The sequence below is a fragment of the Ranitomeya imitator genome, chromosome 2 (assembly GCF_032444005.1).
Source record: "Ranitomeya imitator isolate aRanImi1 chromosome 2, aRanImi1.pri, whole genome shotgun sequence".
NCBI classification, from domain to species: Eukaryota; Metazoa; Chordata; class Amphibia; order Anura; family Dendrobatidae; genus Ranitomeya; species Ranitomeya imitator.
Window position 1 is genome coordinate 495,284,156 of NC_091283.1, and position 22,705 is coordinate 495,306,860.

At 42.5% G+C, this 22,705-nt stretch overlaps 1 protein-coding gene across 2 annotated transcripts in view; it reads right to left on the minus strand.

The window, feature by feature from the left end:
• Positions 1-22,381, minus strand: part of LOC138664641 (NXPE family member 2-like) — a 245,655-nt gene extending 223,274 nt beyond the window's left edge. For both annotated transcript variants that reach the window (XM_069751524.1, XM_069751525.1), the window contains exon 1: positions 22,269-22,381. The gene's annotated coding sequence lies outside the window, so the exon portion shown is untranslated. The remainder of the gene's footprint in view (positions 1-22,268) is intronic.
• Between the last annotated feature and the right edge of the window lie 324 nt (positions 22,382-22,705).

The following is a 22,705-nucleotide window of genomic DNA, read 5'->3' on the forward strand; positions in this document are numbered from 1 at the left end:
CCTAACCCTAGCCCTAACCCTAGCCCTAACCCTAGCCCTAACCCTAGCCCTAACCCTAGCCCTAGCCCTAACCCTAGCCCTAACCTTAGCCCCAGCCCTAGCCCTAGCGGGAAAATGGAAATAAATACATTATTTTAATTGTTCCCTAACTAAGGGGGTGATGAAGGGGGGTTTGATTTACTTTTATAGCGAGTTTTTTAGCGGATTTTTATGATTGGCAGCCATCACACACTGAAAGACGCTTTTTATTGCAAAAAATATTTTTTGCGTTACCACATTTTCAGAACTATAATTTTTCCATATTTTGGTCCACAGAGTCATGTGAGGTCTTGTTTTTTGCGGGACGAGTTGACGTTTTTATTGGTAACATTTTCGGGCACGTGACATTTTTTGATCGCTTTTTATTCCAATTTTTGTGAGGAAGAATGACCAAAAACCAGCTATTCATGAATTTCTTTTGGGGGAGGTGTTTATACCGTTCCGCGTTTGGTAAAATTGATAAAGCAGTTTTATTCTTCGGGTCAGTACGATTACAGCGTCACCTCATTTATATCATTTTTTTATGTTTTGGCGCTTTTATACAATAAAAACTATTTTACAGAAAAAATAATTATTTTTGCATCGTTTTATTCTCAGGACTATAACTTTTTTATTTTTTTGCTGATGATGCTGTATGGCAGCTCTTTTTTTGCGGGACAAGATGACATTTTCAGCGGTACCATGGTTATTTATATCTTTCTTTTTGATCGCGTGTTATTCCACTTTTTGTTCGGCGGTATGATAATAAAGCGTTTTTTGCCTCGTTTTTTTTTTTTTCTTACGGTGTTTACTGAAGGGGTTAACTAGTGGGCCAGTTTTATGGGTTGGGTCGTTACGGACGCGGTGATACTAAATATGTGTACTTTCATTGTTTTTTTTTTTATTTAGATGAAGAAATGTATTTATGGGAATAATATTTTTTTTTTTTTTCATTATTTAGAAATATTTTTTTTTATTTTTTTTTTTACACATTTGGAAATTTTTTTTTTAACTTTTTTATTTTGTCCCGGGGGGGACATCACAGATCAATGATCTGACAGTTTGCATAGCACTCTGTCAGATCACTGATCTAACTTACAGTGCTGCAGACTTCACAGTGCCTGCTCTGAGCAGGCTCTGTGAAGCCACCTCCCTCCCTGCAGGACCCGGATCCGTGACCATCTTGGATCCGGGGCTGGAGCAGGCAGGGAGGGAGGTAAGACCCTCGCAGCAACGCGATCACATCGCGTTGCTGCGGGGGGCTCAGGGAAGCCCGCAGGGAGCCCCCTCCCTGCGGGAAGCTTCCCTATACCGCCGGCACATCGCGATCATCTTTGATCGCGGTGTGCCAGGGGTTAATGTGCCGGGGGCGGTCCGTGACCACTCCTGGCACATAGTGCCGGATGTCAGCTGTGATAAACAGCTGACACCCGGCCGCGATCGGCGGTGCTCCCCCCGTGAGCACTGCCGATCGCATATGACGTACTATCCCGTCGGTGGTCATAGGGGCCCACCCCACCCCGATGGGATAGTACGTCTAATGTCAGAAAGGGGTTAAAACAAAGGTTATACTGCATCTTTGCTCACTAAATAGTGATGAGTGAGTAATAAAATGCTCAACTGCTCAGTATTCAAATCGAGCACGTTAGAAGCTCGGACGGGTTCGACTTGAGTAGCGAGTATAATCAAAGTCAAACCTTGAATATTTTTCTGGAAGACTCAGATGGGCTGGGGGTGCAGGAAAAGTACTGAAATAGATGGATACAGCGCTCAAATGGAATGAGAACAGCATGGGGAAGACAACTTAACACATCTCTGACTTCCAGGTCACTACTTGGAACAATTTTGTCAGAGTATTACACCACTTTTATGGGCTGACAATAAAACATACAATACCAAAGATAAAACGGACTTTACTGGAAAAAATGTTAAGTAACATTCTTTCCTGTATAATGACTTGTATATAAGGTAAAATTAAATAGTGAAAAAAAAAACACCTTCTGCACACCTTAGTAGCCGGGCCATCTCTAACCGTATTTCCACATCTCCTAAGACTACAGTAAATGACATTGTAGAGCGAGAAATAAAACTACATCCACTGGTAAATGTAATTTTACTTTTTCCTACCTTATCTGGGCATGTGACATGATCAGACACATTCTGCTTAATTTACGAAGGAAGAACTCTCTAACTCACAAAGCCAATGCAGACAATGCAAGAACAGCCAAAAATTAGAAGGAAGAGGGACTCTGATACACCCTATATTAGATAGAAAGAAAGAAAGCCTCATACACATTTTGTTAAAATTGTTAGGTAGTGGGACTCCTACACTCTTAAGTACTAAGTGAAAGGGCTGCCAAAAATCAGAAGGATGGACTGCAATACATCCTGAAAGAAATGTAGAGGAGGGCCTCAGAAAAGTTTTCTTTTCCATTTATAAACATTGGGACTTCTAGACTGGTAAAGCTTATGCTCAGTGCAAGGGCTGACAAAAATTAGAAGGAAGGACTGCAATACACCCTGGAAGACACGTAGATTTAAGGAGTAGAAATCCTAGACTAGTAAGACCTATGCACTAAGTGCAAGGGTTTAAAAAAAATTACCCCTGGGGTATATATGTGTGTATGTGTACGTGTTCGTGTGTGTATATATATATACAGTATATATATATATATATATATATATATATATATATATTCACACACACACACATATATATATATATATGTATATATATATATTTTTCTGTATTGTCATGACATGAATTTGTAAATTCACACTGAAGGCATCAAAACTATGAATTAACACATGTGGAATTATGTACTTAACGAAAAAGTGTGAAACAACTGAAATTATGTCTTATATTCTAGGTTCTTCAAAGTAGTCACCTCCAGGCTGTGTAAGGGCTATTTAACCAAGAAGGAGAGTGATGGGGTGCTATGCCAGATGATCTGGCCTCCACAGTCACCAAACCTGTACCCAATCGAGATGGTTTGGGGTGAGCTGGACCGCAGAGTGAAGGCAAAAGGGCCAACAAGTGCTAAGCATATCTGGGAACTCCTTCAAGATTTTTGGAAGACCATTCCTGGTGACTACCTCTTGAAGCTCATCAAGAGAATGCCAAGAGTGTGCAAAGCAGTCATCAAAGCACAAGGTGGCTACTTTGAAGAACCTAGAGTATAAGACACATTTTCAGTTGTTTCACACTTTTTTGTTAAGTATATAATTCCACATGTTTTAATTCATAGTTTTGATGCCTTCAGTGTGAATTTACAATTTTCATAGTCATGAAAATACAGAAAAAAATCTTTAAATGAGAAGGTGTGTTCAAACGTTTGGTCTGTACTGTATATATATATATATATATATATATATATATATATATATACAGTATATGTGCATACTGAATATAACTCCAAGTAAATCAAACTTCTGTGAAATCAAACTGGCCACTTAGGAAGCAACACTGTTTGACAATCAATTTCACATGTTGTGCAAATGGTATAGACAGCAGATGGAAATTATTGGCAATTACCAAGACACACTCAATAAAGGAGTGGTTCTGCAGGTGAGGACCACAGACCACATCTCAGTACCAATGCTTTCTGGCTGATGTTTTGGTCACTTTTGAATGTTGGTTGTGCTTTCACACTTGTGGTAGCATGAGACGGACTCTATAACCCACACAAATGGCTCGGGTAGTGCAGCTCATCCAGGATGGCACATAAATGCGAGCTTTGGCAAGAAGGTTTGCTGTGTCTGTCAGCATAGTGGGAGCCGAAGGAGGGAAATAACCCAGCAGCAGGACTGCTACCTCAGCCTTTGTGCAAGGAGGAACAGGAGAAGCACTACCAGAGCCCTACAAAATGTCATCCAGCAGGCCACAAATGTGCATGTGTCTGCACAAACGGTTAGAAACCAACTACAGGTCCTTCTCAAAAAATTAGCATATAGTGTTAAATTTCATTATTTACCATAATGTAATGATTACAATTAAACTTTCATATATTATAGATTCATTATCCACCAACTGAAATTTGTCAGGTCTTTTATTGTTTTAATACTGATGATTTTGGCATACAACTCCTGATAACCCAAAAAACCTGTCTCAATAAATTAGCATATCAAGAAAAGGTTCTCTAAACGACCTATTACCCTAATCTTCTGAATCAACTAATTAACTCTAAACACATGCAAAAGATACCTGAGGCTTTTATAAACTCCCTGCCTGGTTCACTACTCAAAACCCCCATCATGGGTAAGACTAGCGACCTGACAGATGTCAAGAAGGCCATCATTGACACCCTCAAGCAAGAGGGTAAGACCCAGAAAGAAATTTCTCAACAAATAGTCTGTTCCCAGAGTGCTGTATCAAGGCACCTCAATGGTAAGTCTGTTGGAAGGAAACAATGTGGCAGAAAACGCTGTACAACGAGAAGAGGAGACCGGACCCTGAGGAAGATTGTGGAGAAGGACCGATTCCAGACCTTGGGGAACCTGAGGAAGCAGTGGACTGAGTCTGGTGTGGAAACATCCAGAGCCACCGTGCACAGGCGTGTGCAGGAAATGGGCTACAGGTGCCGCATTCCCCAGGTAAAGCCACTTTTGAACCATAAACAGCGGCAGAGGCACCTGACCTGGGCTACAGAGAAGCAGCACTGGACTGTTGCTAAGTGGTCCCAAGTACTTTTTTCTGATGAAAGCAAATTTTGCATGTCATTCGGAAATCAAGGTGCCAGAGTCTGGAGGAAGACTGGGGAGAAGGAAATGCCAAAATGCCTGAAGTCCAGTGTCAAGTACCCACAGTCAGTGATGGTGTGGGGTGCCATGTCAGCTGCTGGTGTTGGTCCACTGTGTTTCATCAAGGGCAGGGTCAATGCAGCTAGCTATCAGGAGATTTTGGAGCACTTCATGCTTCCATCGGCTGAAATGCTTTATGGAGATGAAGATTTCATTTTTCAGCACGACCTGGCACCTGCTCACAGTGCCAAAACCACTGGTAAATGGTTTACTGACCATGGTATTACTGTGCTCAATTGGCCTGCCAACTCTCCTGACCTGAACCCCATAGAGAATCTGTGGGATATTGTGAAGAGAAAGTTGAGAGACGCAAGACCCAACACTCTGGATGAGCTTAAAGCCGCTATTGAAGCATCCTGGGCCTCCATAACATCTTAGCAGTGTCACAGGCTGATTGCCTCCATGCCACGCTGCATTGAAGCAGTCATTTCTGCCAAAGGATTCCCGACCAAGTATTGAGTGCATAACTGAACATTATTATTTGATGTTTTTTTTGTTTGTTATTAAAAAACACTTTTATTTGATTGGATGGGTGAAATATGCTAATTTATTGAGACAGGTTTTTTGGGTTATCAGGAGTTGTATGCCAAAATCATCAGTATTAAAACAATAAAAGACCTGACAAATTTCAGTTGGTGGATAATGAATCTATAATATATGAAAGTTTAATTGTAATCATTGCATTATGGTAAATAATGAAATTTAACACTATATGCTAATTTTTTGAGAAGGACCTGTACATGAGGATGGTCTGAGTGCCTGACATCCACAAATGGGGGTTGTGCTCACAGTCCATAACCATGCAGGATTGGCATTTGCCACTGGCACCTGTGCTCTTCACAGATTATTATTAAATACACATTTTTATAGCGCCATTTATTCCATGATGCTTTACATGTGAACGGGGTAAATATAGACAATTACAAGAAACATGAGTAAAACAAGGCACACACAAGTACAGGAGGAGAGAGGACCCTGCCCTCGAGGGTTCACAGTCTACAGGGGATGGGTGAGGATACACTAGGAGAGGGTAGAACTGGTCAAGTGGCGGCTCTGTAGACTGGGGATCTGTTATGAAAGATAATTCAGTACCACAATGGACATAGAGGTCAGCGCACATACAGTGACCTGGCAATAACCCAAAAAACAAGAACGAGCTCTGAGACGTGGGAACTCTGTTGACCGCAATCCCTAATCCTCTCCAACCACACTAAAGGCAGCCGTGGATTGCGCCTAACGCTCCCTATGCAACTCGGCACGGCCTGAGAAACTAGCTAGCCTGAAGATAGAAAATAAGCCTACCTTGCCTCAGAGAAATATCCCCAAAGGAAAAGGCAGCCCCCAACATATAATGACTGTGAGTTAAGATGAAAAGACAAACGTAGAGATGAAATAGATTTAGCAAAGCGAGGCCCAACTTTCTGAACAGAGCGAGGATAGGAAAGGTAACTTTGCGGTCAACACAAAACCCTCCAAAAACTACGCAAAGGGGGCAAAAAGACCCTCCGTACCGAACTAATGGCACGGAGGTACACCCTCTGCGTCCCAGAGCTTCCAGCAAGCAGGAAAAAACAAATAGACAAGCTGGACAGAAAAAAACAGCAAACAAATAGCAAAGAATAACTTAGCTATGCAGAGCAGCAGGCCACAGGAACGATCCAGGAGGAGACAGGTCCAATACTAGAACATTGACTGAAGGCCAGGATCAAAGCACTAGGTGGAGTTAAATAGAGCAGCACCTAACGACTTCACCATATCACCTGAGGAAGGAAACTCAGAAGCCGCAGTACCACTTTCCTCCACCAACGGAAGCTCACAGAGAGAATCAGCCGAAGTACCACTTGTGACCACAAGAGGGAGCCCTGCCACAGAATTCACAACAGGGATCACTGCAGGTTGTAGGCTTGTCGGAAGAGGTGGGTCTTCAGGTTCCTTTTGAAGGTTTCCGTGGTAGTCGACAGCCTGATGAAAGCAGATTCACACTGAGCACATGTGACAGATGTCACAGAGTCTGGAGACGCCGTGGAGAACGATCTGCTGCCTGCAGCATGCTTCAGCATGACCAGTTTGGCAGTGGGTCAGTAATGGTGTGGGGTGGCATTTCTCTGGAAAGCTGCACAGGCCTCCATGTGCTCACCAGAGGTAGCCTGACTGCCATTAGGTACCGAGATGAGATCCTCAATGTAAGACCATATGCTGGTGTGGTTGGCCATGGGTTCCTCCTAATGCAGGACAAAGCCAGACCTCATGTAGCAGGAGTGTGTAAGCATTTCCCGCAAGATGAAGACATTGAAGCTATGGACTGGCCGGTCCGTTCCCCTGACCTGAATCTGATTGAACACATTTGGGACATCATGTTTCTCACCATCCACCAACGTCATATTCCACCACAGACTGTCCAGGAGTTGGCGGATGCTTTAGTCCAGGTCTGGTAGGAGATCCGTCAGGAGACCATCTGCCGCCTCATCAGGAGCATGCCCAGGTGTTGAAGGGAGGTCATACAGGCACGTACAGGCCACACACACTGCTGAGCATAATTTTCTTGTTTTGAGGCATTTCCACTGAAGTTGGATCAGCCTGTAATTTGATTTTTCACTTTGATTTTAATTATCGTTCCAAATCCAGGCCTCCATTGGTTAATAAATTTCCATGGATGATTTTTGTGTGATTTTGTTGTCAGCACATTCAACTTTGTATAGAACAAAGTATTCAATGAGAATATTTCATTCAGTTTTAGGATGTGTTATTTGAATGTTCCCTTTATTTTTTGAGCAGTGTGTATATATAATATATATATATATATATATATATATATATATATATATATATATATATATATTGTATAGACCAAACGTTCGGACACACCTTCTCATTTAAAGATTTTTCTGTATTTTCATGACTATGAAAATTGTACATTCACACTGAGGGCATCAAAACTATGAATTAACACATGTAGAATTCTGTACTTAACAAAAAAGTGTGAAACAACTGAAATTATGTCTTATATTCTAGGTTCTTCAAAGTAGCCAGCTTTTGCTTTGATGACTGCTTTGCACACTCTTGGCATTCTCTTGATGAGCTTCAAGAGGTAGTCACCGGGAATGGTTTTCAATTCACAGGTGTGCCCTGTCAGGTTTTATAAGTGGGATTTCTTGCCTTATAAATGGGGTTGGTACCATCAGTTGTGTTTTGCAGAAGTCCTGATAGTCCTACTCAATAGACTGTTAGAATTTGTATTATGACAAGAAAAAAGCAGCTAAGTAAAGGAAAATGAGTGGCCATCATTATTTTAAGAATTAAAGGTCAGTCTGTCCGAAAAATTGGGCAAACTTTGAAAGTGTCCCCAAGTGCAGTGGCAAAAACCATCAAGCGCTACAAAGAAACTGGCTCACATGAGGACTGCCCCAGGAATGGAAGACCAAGAGTCACCTCTGCTTGTGAGGATAAGTTTATCCGAGTCACCAGCCTCAGAAATTGCAGGTTAACAGCAGCTCAGATTAGAGACCAGGTCAATGCCACACAGAGTTCTAGCAGCACACACATCTCTACAACAACTGTTAAGAGGAGACTTTGTGCAGCAGGCCTTCATGGTAAAATAGCTGCTAGGAAACCACTGCTAAGGACAGACAACAAGCAGAAGAGACTTGTTTGGGCTAAATAACACAAGGAATGGACATTAGACCAGTGGAAATCTGTGCTTTGGTCTGATGAGTCCAAATTTGAGATCTTTGGTTCCAACCACCGTGTCTTTGTGTGACGCAGAAAAGATGAACGAATGAACTCTACATGCCTCGTTTCCACCGTGAAGCATGGAGGAAGAGGTGTGTGATGGTGTGGGTGTGCTTTGCTGGTGACACTGTTGAGGATTCATTCAAAATTGAAGGCATACTGAACCAGCATGGCTACCACGGCATCTTCGAACAAAGTCCAGCTCACCATGATCGACATCCTTGGAGACTCGGAGCATGGAACCGCTGTGTCAGGGCATAGAAAATTAAAGAAGAAATGAGGAATCCAGCTCAACGAGGTAGTGAAAAAAACTTCTTTCTTTATTCACTTGAAAATATATTCAGTGGAGGATAAAAACATCAGCAATTACAAAGGATAAAAAGCGATATCAACGCATTTCTGGTGACCAAGCACCCTTAATCATGATATCAGCATCTTGCAGTGGCTTGCTATTCCATCCAATTTGCGTTTAGTTGGACCATCATTTATTTTTCAACAGGACAATGACCCCAAACACACCTCCAGGCTGTGTAAGGGCTATTTGACTAAGAAGGAGAGTGATGGGGTTGCTACGCCAAATGACCTGGCCTCCACAGTCACCAGACTTGAACCCAATCGAGATGGTTTGGGGTGAGCTGGACCGCAGAGTGAAGGCAAAAGGGCCAACAAGTGCTAAGCTTCTCTGGGAACTCCTTCAAGATTGTTGGAAGACCATTCCTGGTGACTATCTCTTGAAACTCATCAAGAGAATGCCAAGAGTGTACAAAGCAGTCATCAAAGCAAAAGGTGGCTACCTTAAAGAACCTAGAGTATAAGACATAATTTCAGTTGTTTCACACTTTTTATTGAGTACCGTATATACTCGAGTATAAGCCGACCCGAGTATAAGCTGACCCCCTAATTTTGCAACAAAAAACTGGGAAAACTTAATGACTCGAGTATAAGCCTAGGGTGGGAAATGCAGCAGCTACCGGTAAATGTCAAAAAAAGTAAAAATATATACCAATAAAAGTAAAATTAATTGAGACATCAGTAGGTTAAGTGTTTTTGAATATCCATATTGAATCAGGAGCCCCATATAATGCTCCATAAAGTTTAAGATGGCCCCATAAGATGCTCCATATTAAAATATGTCCCATATAATCCAGCATAAAGGTTAATAATGGCCCCATAAGATGCTCCATAGATAGAGTTGAGCGACTTTTACTTTTTTAGGATCGAGTCAGGTTTCGCGAAACCCGACTTTGTCAAAAGTCGGGTCGGGTGAAATCGACCGATTATTGTGAAAAGTCGGTGGCCGACCCAATGCAAGTCAATGGGGAATCAAAGTCGACAGTGAGAGGAGGACAGGAAAACACCTACAGTACCCATTTTAATGCCAAAAACATAAATTCTTACTTCTTAAGCTTGTCAATCTTAATTTACTTTATAATAATAGTTAGGCATTGAAAACAGGGGGTCATTTGGCTAAAGTTGTGGGGGGGTAGGGCTGGCTCAAGATTTTTGTGGGCCCAGGAAACGCGGACTACGTCACGGCGGTTGAGCAGTGAGAGGTAAGTATTTCAACTTTGCAAGTGCTGTGATCCTGAGCAAGCAGGGGGGGCCCACTTGTTGGCACCAGAACGGGGCCCCTCATAGTACGGCGGTGTGTTTGACAGCGTGTGGAGCCTCCCACTACCAGAGACACTTTTGCATTCTATGAGGGGCCATGTGCCAGTGCCAACGAGTATGCCCCCCCACCTGATGAAGGAACCTGCACTTTCATCTGCACCTTCCTCTTTGTCCCCGTGTAAGGTGGTATAGTATGCGCAAATGGGAACCTGACTTTCAGCAGGGTCAGATTCTGGCTGTGTAGAGTGCAAGGGGAATGTAGTGGTCTGGGTCAATGTACCAGCAGACTCATCTAGCAGTGGCTGGGTAATGGGCAGAATAACATTTCCCACATGTCTACTTTACATCAGCACAATTTTAGAAAAAACATTTGTTTTTGTTAGGGAGTTATAAGGGTTAAAAGTTGACCAGCAATTTCTCATATTTACAACAACCTTCTTTTTTAGGGACCACATCACATTTGAAGTCATTTTGAGGGGTCTATATGATAGAAAATAACCAAGTGTGACACAATTCTAAAAACTGCACCCATCAAGGTGCTCAAAACCACATTCAAGAAGTTTATTAACCATTTACGTGCTTCACAGGAACTGAAACAATGTGGAAGGAAAAAGTGAACATTTAACTTTTCTTTGCAAACATTTTATTTCAGAACCATTTTTTTTTATTTTCACAAGTGTAAAAACAGAAATTTAACCATAAATTTTGTTTTGCAATTTCTTCTGAATACGCCGATACCCTACATGTGGGGGTAAACCACTGTTTGGGCGCACCACAGAGCTTGGAAGAGAAGGAGTGCCGTTTTACTTTTTCAATGTAGAATTGGCTGTAATTGAGATCGGATGCCATGTCACGTTTGGAGAGCCCCTGATGTGCCTAAACAGTGGAAACACTCCACAAGTGACACCATTTTGGAAACTAGACCCCCTAAGGAACTTATCTAGATGTGTGGTAAGCACATTGAGCCCTGAAGTGCTTCACAGAAGTTTATAACGTAGAGCCATGAAAATAAAGAATCGCATTTGTTTACACAAAAATGATCTTTTCACCCACAAATTCTTATTTTTAAAAGTGTAACAGGAGAAATTAGACCACAAAAGTTGTTGTGCAATTTCTCCTGAGTATTTCGATACCCCATATGTGGGGGTAAACCACTGTTTGTGCGCACTGCAGAGCTTGGAAGAGAAGGAGTGCCATTTTACTTTTTCAATGTAGAATTGGCTGGAATTGAGATCGGATGCTATGTCACGTTTGGAGAGCCCCTGATGTGCCTAAACAGTGGAAACCCCCAAGTGACACCATTTTGGAAACTAGACCCCTTAAGGAACTTATCTAGATGTGTGGTGAGCACTTTAAACCCCCAAGTGCTTCACAGAAACTTATAAAGTAGAGCCGTGAAAATAAAAAATCCTTTTTTTTCCCCTCAAAAATGAATTTAGCCTGCAATTTTTTATTTTCTCAAGGCTAACAGGAGACATTGGACACCAAAATCTGTTGACCAGTTTGTCCTGAGTACGCTGATACCCCATATGTGGGGGGGCACTGTTTGGGCACCCATCGGGGCTCGGAAGGGAAGGAGCGCCGCTTGGAATGCAGACTTTGATGGGATGGTCTGCGGGCGTCATGTTGCATTTGCAGAGCTCCTGATGTACCTAAACAGTAAAAAACCCCCACAAGTGACCCCATTTAGGAAACTAGACCCCCCTAAAGAGCTTATTTAGATGTGTGGTAAGCACTATGAACCCCCAACTGCTTCACAGAAGTTTATAATGTAGAGCCATGAAAATAAAAAAATCATATTTTTCCACAAAAATGATATTTTCACCCCCAAATTTTTAGTTTCACAAGGGTAACAGGAGAAATTGGACCCAAAATTTATTGTGCAATTTATGCTGAGTAAGCTGATGCCCCATATGTGGGGGTAAACCACTGTTTGGGCGCATGGCAGAGCTTGGAAGGGAAGGAGCGCCATTTTGGAATGCAGACTTTGATAGAATGGTCTGCGGGCGTTATGTTGCATTTGCAGAGCCCCTGATGTACTTAAACAGTAGAAACCCCCCACAAGTGACCCCATTTTGGAAACTAGATCCCCTAAGGAACTCATCTAGATGTGTGGTGAGAATTTTGAATGCCCAAGTGCTTCACAGAAGTTTGTAATGCAGAGTCGTGAAAATAAAAAAATATTTTTTTCTCCACAAAAAAGATTTTTTAGCCCCCAAGTTTTTATTTTCACAAGGGTAACAAGAGAAATTGGACCGCAAAAGTTGTTGTCCAATTTGTCCTGAGTATGCTGATACCCCATGTGTGGGGGGGACCACTGTTTGGGCGCACAGCAGAGCTCGGAAGGGAAGGAGCACTGTTTTGGAATGCAGACTTTGATAGAATGGTCTGTGGGCGCTATGTTGCATTTGCAGAGCCCCTGATGTACCTAAACAGTAGAAACCCACCACAAGTGACCCCATTTTGGAAACTAGACCCCCCAAGGAACTTATCTAGATGTGTGGTGAGAACTTTGAATGCCCAAGTGCTTCACAGAAGTTTATAATGCAGAGTTGTGAAAATAAAAAATATTTTTTCCCACAAAAAAGATAATTTAGCCCCCAAGTATTTATTTTCACAAAGATAACAGGAGAATTTGGACCCCAAAAGTTGTTGTCCAATTTATCCCGAGTACGCTGATGTCCCATATGTGGGGGTAAACCACTGCTTGGGTGCACGGCAGAGCTCAGAACGGAGGGATCACCATTTGACCTTTTGAGCGCAAAATTGGCTGTCGTGTTTGGAGACCCCTTGATGTACCTAAACAGTGGAAACCCCCCAATTCTAACTCCATAACCCCAACACACCCCTAACCCTAATCCCAACCCGATCCATAATTGTAAATCACAACCCTAATGATAATCACAACCCTAACCCCCAATCAACCCTAATCTCAACACTAACCATAACCCTAATCAAAACCCTAAATCCAACACACCCCTAATCCTAATCTCAACCCTAACCTCAAACCTAACCCTAATCCCAATACACCCCTAACCCTAATCTCAACCCTAACCTTAACCCTAATCCCAAACGTAACCCTAATGCCAACCCTAATCCAAACTCTAACCCTTATCCCAACTCTAACCCTAACTTTAGCAGCAACCCTAGCTCTAACTTTAGCCCCAACCCTAGCCCTAACTTTATCCCCAACCCTAACCCTAACTTTAGCCGCAACCCTAACCCTAGCCCTAACCCTAACTTTAGCCCCATGTTATGATCTGGTGGCCTTGGAGCAGCATGAGATGTACTCTGGAGAAGGTGGAACCTGTACTGACCGCAAACCCTGAACTTAACAGCGCAACTAGAAGTAGCCGTGGGGGTACCTAACACTCCCTAGACCCCTCGACACAGCCTAAGAAATAACTACCCCTAAAGACAGAAACAGGAAACCTATCTTGCCTCAGAGAAAATCCCCAAAGGAAAGACAGACCCCCACAAATATTGACTGTGAGAGGAGAGGGAAATAACATACGCAGAAATGAAATCAGGATTTAGCATAGGAGGCCATACTAGTTAAAAAGAAAGAATAGAACAGAGTACTATGCGGTCAGTAAAAAAACACTAGAAAATATCCACCACAGAAAATACAAAACACCACATCTGACTAAAGACATGGAGGGTATATCTGCATCTCCAGAGAAATAGCTAGACTGCAAAAAATCCTTCACAGACTAAGCTGGACAAGACAAAAACATGAAAAAGCACAGAACTATAAGGTCCACAGCAGGTGGACAGCAAAAACAAAGCCAGGACTTATCTTTGAAGAAAAGAACAGCAAATAGGAGAGACCAGAAGGGATGTGAATCCTCCAAAAACAATGGACAACTGGCACTGACTAAAGGATCAAGCAAGGCTATATAGCCCAGCCCAAATTGCAAAAAATAGATACACCTGATAAATGCTGCGATCCAACTACCGCAGCACTACCACTCATAACCACCGGAGGGAGCCCAAGAGCAGAATTCACAACAGTACCCCCCCCTTGAGGAGGGGTCACCGAACCCTCACCAGAGCCCCCAGGCCGATCAGGACGAGCCAAATGAAAGGCACGAACCAAATCGTCAGCATGAACATCGGAGGCAACAACCCATGAATTATCCTCCTGGCCATAACCCTTCCATTTGACCAGATACTGAAGCCTCCGCCTCGAAAAACGAGAATCCAAAATCTTCTCAACCACATACTCCAACTCCCCATCAATCAACACCGGGGCCGGAGGATCAACAGAGAGAACAAAGGGCACTACATACTTCCGCAACAAAGATCTATGGAACACACTATGGATGGAAAAAGAGGCTGGAAGGGCCAAACAAAAAGACACTGGATTGGTAATCTCAGAAATCCTATAAGGACCAATAAACCGAGGCTTGAACTTAGGGGAAGAAACCTTCATAGGAACATGACGGGAAGACAACCAGACCAAATCCCCAACCCAAAGCCGGGAACCAACACACCGACGACGGTTAACAAAACGTTGAGCCTCCTCCTGAGACAACACCAAATTGTCCACCTCATGAGCCCAAATCTGCTGCAGCCTGTCAACCACAGAATCCACACCAGGACAATCAGAAGGCTCAAACTGCCCTGAAGAAAAACGAGGATGAAAACCAAAATTACAAAAAAAAGGCGAAACCAAGGTAGCAGAACTAGCCCGATTATTAAGGGCAAACTCGGCCAATGGCAAGAAAGCCACCCAATCATCCTGATCAGCAGACACAAAGCATTTCAAATAAGTTTCCAAAGTCTGATTAGTTCGCTCGGTCTGGCCATTTGTCTGAGGATGAAATGCGGAAGAAAGCGACAAATCAATGCCCAGCCTAGCACAAAAGGCCCGCCAAAACCTAGAAACAAACTGGGAACCTTTATCGGACACAATATTCTCCGGAATGCCATGCAAACGAACCACATGCTGAAAAAACAACGGAACCAAATCAGAAGAGGAAGGCAATTTAGGCAAAGGTACCAAATGAACCATCTTAGAAAACCGGTCACAAACCACCCAGATAACCGACATCCTCTGGGAAACCGGAAGATCTGAAATAAAATCCATAGAAATATGCGTCCAAGTTCTCTCGGGGACCGGCAAAGGCAAAAGCAACCCACTAGCGCGGGAACAGCAAGGCTTAGCCCGCGCACAAATCCCACAGGACTGCACAAAAGAACCCACATCCCGCGACAAAGAAGGCCACCAAAAGGACCTACCAACCAAATCTCTGGTACCAAAAATCCCAGGATGGCCAGCCAACACAGAACAATGAACCTCAGAAATCACTTTACTAGTCCATATATCAGGAACAAACAGTTTCCCCACTGGACAGCGGTCAGGTTTATCAGCCTGAAACTCCTGAAGAACCCATCGTAAATCAGGGGAGATGGCAGAGAGAATCACCCCTTCCTTCAGAATGCCGACCTGCTCAAGAACCCCAGGGGAATCAGGAAAAAGACTCCTAGAGAGGGCATCCGCCTTAACATTCTTAGTACCAGGAATGTACGAGACCACAAAATTAAAACGGGAGAAAAACAGGGACCATCGAGCCTGTCTAGGATTCAGCCGTTTGGCAGACTCGAGGTAAATCAGATTCTTATGATCGGTCAGGACCACAATACGGTGCTTGGCCCCATCAAGCCAATGTCGCCACTCCTCAAATGCCCACTTCATAGCCAACAACTCCCGATTGCCGATATCATAATTGCGTTCCGTAGGCGAAAACTTCCGAGAAAAGAAGGCACACGGTTTCATCAAGGAACCATCAGAATTCCTCTGAGACAAAACGGCCCCTGCCCCAATCTCAGACGCGTCAACCTCAACCTGAAATGGAAGAGAAACATCCGGCTGACGCAACACAGGGGCAGAAGTAAATCGGCGTTTAAGCTCCTGAAAGGCAGAAACAGCCGCAGAGGACCAATTCGTCACATCAGCGCCTTTCTTCGTCAAATCGGTCAGAGGTTTAACCACACTGGAGAAGTTGGCAATGAAACGACGATAAAAATTAGCAAAGCCCAAGAATTTCTGAAGGCTCTTCACAGATGTGGGCTGAATCCAATCATGAATGGCCTGAACCTTAACCGGATCCATTTCTATAGATGCGGGAGAAAAAATGAAGCCCAAAAAAGAAACCTTCTGCACTCCAAAGAGGCACTTTGACCCCTTCACAAATAAAGCATTATTACGGAGGATCTGAAATACCATCCTGACCTGTTTCACATGAGACTCCCAATCATCAGAAAAAATCAAAATATCATCCAAATATACAACCATGAATTTATCAAGATAACTCCGAAAGATATCATGCATGAAGGATTGGAACACAGACGGGGCATTAGAGAGTCCGAATGGCATCACAAGGTATTCAAAATGGCCTTCGGGCGTATTAAATGCAGTTTTCCATTCGTCACCCTGCTTAATACGAATAAGATTATATGCCCCTCGAAGGTCAATCTTAGTAAACCAGCTAGCCCCCTTAATCCTAGCAAACAAATCAGTAAGCAAAGGCAGAGGGTATTGAAATTTGACTGTGATCTTATTCAAGAGGCGATAATCAATACAGGGTCTCAAGGAGCCATCCTTCTTGGCAACAAAAAAAAAACCCTGCTCTCAATGGTGAAGAAGATGGCCGAATATGCCCCTTCTCCAAAGACTCCTTAATATAGCTCCGCATGGCGGCATGTTCTGGCACAGACAGGTTGAAAAGTCGGCCCTTAGGGAACTTACAACCTGGAATCAAGTCAATAGCACAATCACAGTCCCTATGTGGTGGAAGGGAACTGGATTTGGGCTCATCAAAGACATCCTGGAAATCTGACAAAAACTCAGGAAATTCAGAAGAGGGAGAAGAGGAAATTGACATCAAAGGAACGTGACCATGAACCCCCTGACAACCCCAACTAATCACAGACATAGATTTCCAATCTAACACCGGATTATGTAGCTGTAACCATGGAAAACCCAGCACAATATCATCATGCAAATTATGCAACACCAGAAAACGACAATCTTCCTGATGGGCTGGCGCCATGCGCATGGTCAGCTGTGTCCAAAACTGAGGTTTATTTTTAGCCAACGGTGTAGCATCAATGCCCCTTAAAGGAATAGGGTTCTGCAAAGGCTGCAAGGGGAAACCACAACGTCTGGCAAATTGTAAGTCCATTAAGTTCAGAGCGGCGCCTGAATCCACAAATGCCATAACAGAAAATGATGATAATGAGCAGATCAAGGTCACAGATAACAGAAATTTAGGTTGTACAGTACTGATGGTAACAGAACTAGCGATTCTCTTTGTACGTTTAGGGCAATCAGAAATAATATGAGCAGAATCGCCGCAGTAAAAACACAACCTATTCTGACGCCTGAATCTTTGACGTTCAGCTTTAGACAAAATCCTATCACACTGCATAGGCTCAGGGCTCCGCTCAGAGGACAATGCCACAGTGTGCACAACTCTGCACTCGCGCAAGCACCGATCAATCTGAATGGCCAGAGACATAGAATCACTCAGACCAGCAGGCGTGGGGAACCCCACCATAACATCTTTAACGGATTCAGAAAGACCCTTTCTGAAAATTGCCGCCAAGGCATCCTCATTCCATTTAGTCAGTACAGACCATTTTCTAAATTTTTGGCAATACGATTCTGCCGCTTCTTGATCTTGACACAGGTCCAGCAAGATTTTCTCAGCTTGATCCACAGAATTAGGCTCATCATACAATAACCCCAATGCTTGAAAGAAAGAATCAACATTAAGCAAAGCAGGATTGCCAGTTTCCAGGGAAAATGCCCAATCCTGTGGGTCACCACGCAGCAGGGATATGATGATTTTAACCTGCTGAATGGGATCACCAGAAGACCGGGGTCTCAATACAAAAAACAGTTTACAGTTATTTTTGAAACTCAAAAATTTGGATCTGTCACCAAAGAATAAATCAGGAGTGGGAATCCTAGGTTCTAAGGCAGGAGTCTGAACAATATAATCTGAAATACCCTGTACCCTAGCAGCAAGCTGATCCACACGAGAAACTAACTCCTGAACACTCATGTTATTACTAGGTTCCGCAGCCACCCAGAAATTAAGAGGGAGGAACAGACCAAACAGGTTAAGGAAAAAAAAATGGCTCAAAATCTTTCCTCTCTTCTTCTGAGATGCTATTAACTCATTGTTGGCCAGTTGTACTGTTATGATCTGGTGGCCTTGGAGCAGCAGGAGACGTACTCTGGAGAAGGTGGAACCTGGACTGACCGCAAACCCTGAACTTAACAGCGCAACTAGAAGTAGCCGTGGGGGGTACCTAACACTCCCTAGACCCCTCGACACAGCCTAAGAAATAACTACCCCTAAAGACAGAAACAGGAAACCTATCTTGCCTCAGAGAAAATCCTTAAAGGAAAGACAGCCCCCCACAAATATTGACTGTGAGAGGAGAGGGAAATAACATACGCAGAAATGAAATCAGGATTTAGCATAGGAGGCCATACTAGCTAAAAAGAAAGAATAGAACAGAGTACTATGCGGTCAGTATTAACACACTAGAAAATATCCACCACAGAAAATACAAAACACCACATCTGACTAAAGACATGGAGGGTATATCTGCATCTCCAGAGAAATAGCTAGGCTGCAAAAAATCCTTCACAGACTAAGCTGGACAAGACAAAAACATGAAAAAGCACAGAACTATAAGGTCCACAGCAGGTGGACAGCAAAAACAAAGCCAGGACTTATCTTTGAAGAAAAGCACAGCAAACAGGAGAGACCAGAAGGGATGTGAATCCTCCAAAAACAATGGACAACTGGCACTGACTAAAGGATCAAGCAATGCTATATAGCCCAGCCCAAATTGCAAAAAATAGATACACCTGATAAATGCTGCGATCCAACTACCGCAGCACTACCACTCATAACCACCGGAGGGAGCCCAAGAGCAGAATTCAGAACAGCCCCAACCCTAACCCTAGCCCTAAGGCTACTTTTGCACTTGTGTTGTGTGGCATCCGTCGCAATCCGTCGTTTTGGACAAAAAATGGATCCTGCAAATGTGCCCACAGGATGCGTTTTTTTGCCCATAAACTTGTATTGCCGACGGATCGCAACGGATGGCCACACGTCGCGTCCGTCGTGCATTGGATTTGATGTGTTTTGACGGACCGTCGTAACAAAAAATATTTATTGTAACATTTTTTTTACGTCCCGTCCGCCATTTCCGAATGCGCATGCGTGGCCATAACTCTGCCCCCTCCTCCCCAGGACATAGACTGGGCAGCAACCCTAACCCTAAATTTAGCCCAACCCTAACCCTAAATTTATCCCCAACCCTAACCCTAATTTTAGCCCCAACTCCTCTAGCTGCCGGCCGGCAGATCATGGTGGGCGCACTGTGCATGCGCACGCCATTTTCTTACCGGATAAAGAAGCCGGCGGGCAGAAGGGGACGCAGGAGGATCCAGGGACACCGGTAAGTATAACAGGGTCCCCGAATCCCCCTATTTCTCTGTCCTCTGATGTTCGATCACATCAGAGGACAGAGAAATTAAATGAGAAATTGCTTTTTTTTTTTTGCTGCCGCCGGTAAACGGTTAATTACCGGCGATCGCAACCCAGGTGTCGGTAAAAAAACCCCGAATCATGTTCTCTGGGGTCTCGGCTACCCCCGGTAACCGAGACCCCAGAGAAAATCCGACTCTGGGGAGCGCTATTCACTTTTTCCACAGCGCCGTTAATTAACGGCACTGTGGTTTAAGTACCCTTAACTGCCGCCGTTAAAAGGTGTATCAGCGGTCATTAAGGAGTTAAACAAGGAGAACATATGGATGCCATCCATGTGATGTATGTCTTTTTCAAGGACCCATAGACGTGTATTAGCCCTTTTCATTCTTGCTGTTGGTAAAAGATGGACATGTTTCCGTAAGCTTTGCATGGTCTCACGGACTTGTGAACAGCCCCAAAGACTAGACTGTAATGGTTACTTGTTGTTTCTGTGAAAAACACAGATAGAACACATACTGTACATGCAACATGAACATTTCAGCTAGGTCTTAGGTAGCTTAGGCCCTATTCACATGTCTTATTCATTTGTTTTTTTATGCTTACATGAAAAAGTTACCAATTTTTATTACTGTTTTAAAAATGAATTCAATACTGCAACTTGTTCTGCAGAAAACAAGCCCTCACATACTTATGTTGACAGAAAAAAAATAAAGAAAAGTTATGGCCCTGAGAAGGAGAGGAAAAACCTAAAGAGCAAAAGCCTAAAGCGCAAAAAAGCAAAATTGCCCTGTTGTGAAGGGATTAAGACGACCTGACAGATGTCAGATTTTTAAGAATTTTGTAAGCATACTGAACCCTTGGAGTATGTTTCCATGTTCAATGCTTGCAGTGCTTGGGATGCAGCTCCGTCCAGAGCTCTGCCAACTTTTGTACGGAATAACTGTATACTATACAATGCAAATTGCCTCTTCAGAGAAAAAGAGGACTTAAACTCTTTAGCGACACCTGTTGGAATTAGCGATCCTACAAGTCAATCAACCCTTTAACAAGTCATGCAATATGACTTAGGATAAAAGGCAAATCAGTATTAGTATACATAGACTGTGCTATTTATCTTGCGGAGACTGAGCGTCTCCGCAAGATAAATAGTCATGCTGCGGTCTATAAAGACACGCCGCAGGTGCGTATATGCAGGTCTGCCACCTGCATCTTTGGATGCATAGTGGAGATGAAGTAGAGGTGCTGGATTGGACACTGAGGCTGTACGCAGCGTCCAATCCATAGCAAATACTGAACGTGGAAACATACCTTTCGGAAGATCCATAGAGTCTATACCAATATGATAGAATCATAGAATGTTCAAGTTGGAAGGGACCTCCAGGGTAATTGTGTCCAATCCAACCCCTGCTCAGTGCAGGATTCACTAAACCATCTTAGACAGATGCCTGTCCAGCCTCTGTCTGAAGACTTCCATTGAAACAGAACTCACCACCTCTAGTGGCCGCCTGTTCCACTCATTGATCACCCTCACTATGAAAATGTATTTTCTAATATCTAATCTGTATTTTCTCCCTTTCAGCTTCAGTTATGTTATCACAAACATATGTAAGAGAAATATTGATGTGTTAAAAAAAGTTACTAAAATTAAAAATCAACAATGAAAAATTTTTAATATTCAAGTACATCTTTGTGTACTGCTAAACATACATACACAAATTTTGCTATCCATGTAACTTTAATTTTTGGTGTAAAATAAAGTAAATAATGAAACAAATAAATGAGATGTAAAAAATAATAAAAAGAAAAACAACATTCATCTTTAGACAATCACTAAAATTGGCTGTAAATGAAAGTAATATTTTACAAAATCTTGAAGCATCCCCTAATAGAGCTGCAGTATGTAAAAATAAAAGTTAATGCAAAGCAAAAATGATTCCAAATCTGCCAAGTTCAGATTTGCCAAATTCACTTTAAAAATTCAAAGCAGAAATTTCAAATACAGCAAAAAAGTAACTTGGGATTCTTAACAATGTTTCTAGTCCCATCCTGGCACAACTTATTTTTAACATATGTTTACGTTATCATCTTCAGACTATGAAAATAAGTAAGTATTGCTATCATATAAAAGAAAAACATTTAAAAACTTTTTTCCCCTTTGGAATTTGTTCATCAATCAATCATAATAACATTTTTATTCATCGTGTACTTTTGAGAAAAAAAAAGATGTTGCAAAACTGAGGTTTTCAATAAGCAGAATTTATGGGGTATCACTACTATCTGTATCTGCAAATTCAATAGGACTGTAACTAAGTTTAAAGCATTATCCCTTTGATCAGTGCCTGGCAATCTGAGAGTACAACTGCATAATGAACAAAAACCTATGAAGAGGCCAATATCTCTACTTATAAATAACAATTCCATAAATCAGCATAATCCTTTTTCCTGCTACCCTTATCCATTGTACATTTTTTTAGTTTTTTATCATGTTCTTTTTGAAATAATAAAGATGATGCTTAAATTTCAAAAAGTATCCCTGTTTTTTAGCATTACCGTATATATGATAAACAGGAATAGAAAATTGTCACTCACCTGATAGATGTGAAAGAATTCAGACTGAAGCGAGATCTTGTGTGAAAACAAATAATAGAATGGCTTGTTCACTTGTACAGAAAGGGAGGTGTTACTGCAACTCATAAATGGTGATCCTCTTAGACTGCCATGATGAAGAAATGCGAAGTGGTAAACTAGATTCTGAACTAAGCAAAAGAAAAGAATGGACTACAAAAAGGCCCGCACAACCAAATATCAAGAAAAATAACACAATAATGTTTATTCAAACACCACGACAACAAACATAATAACCTTTTGGTCAGAGCTTTATTATGAGACTCTGGTCCTATGCAACATAGCCACTGTGTACTATCTTTCCGGCTGAGCTGGTTTTGTTATCTTATACCTACTGTTTACCCACTCTATTGTGCTTATATGCTTTATAGCCATAGGTATCCTATGCCTTAGCCACTACT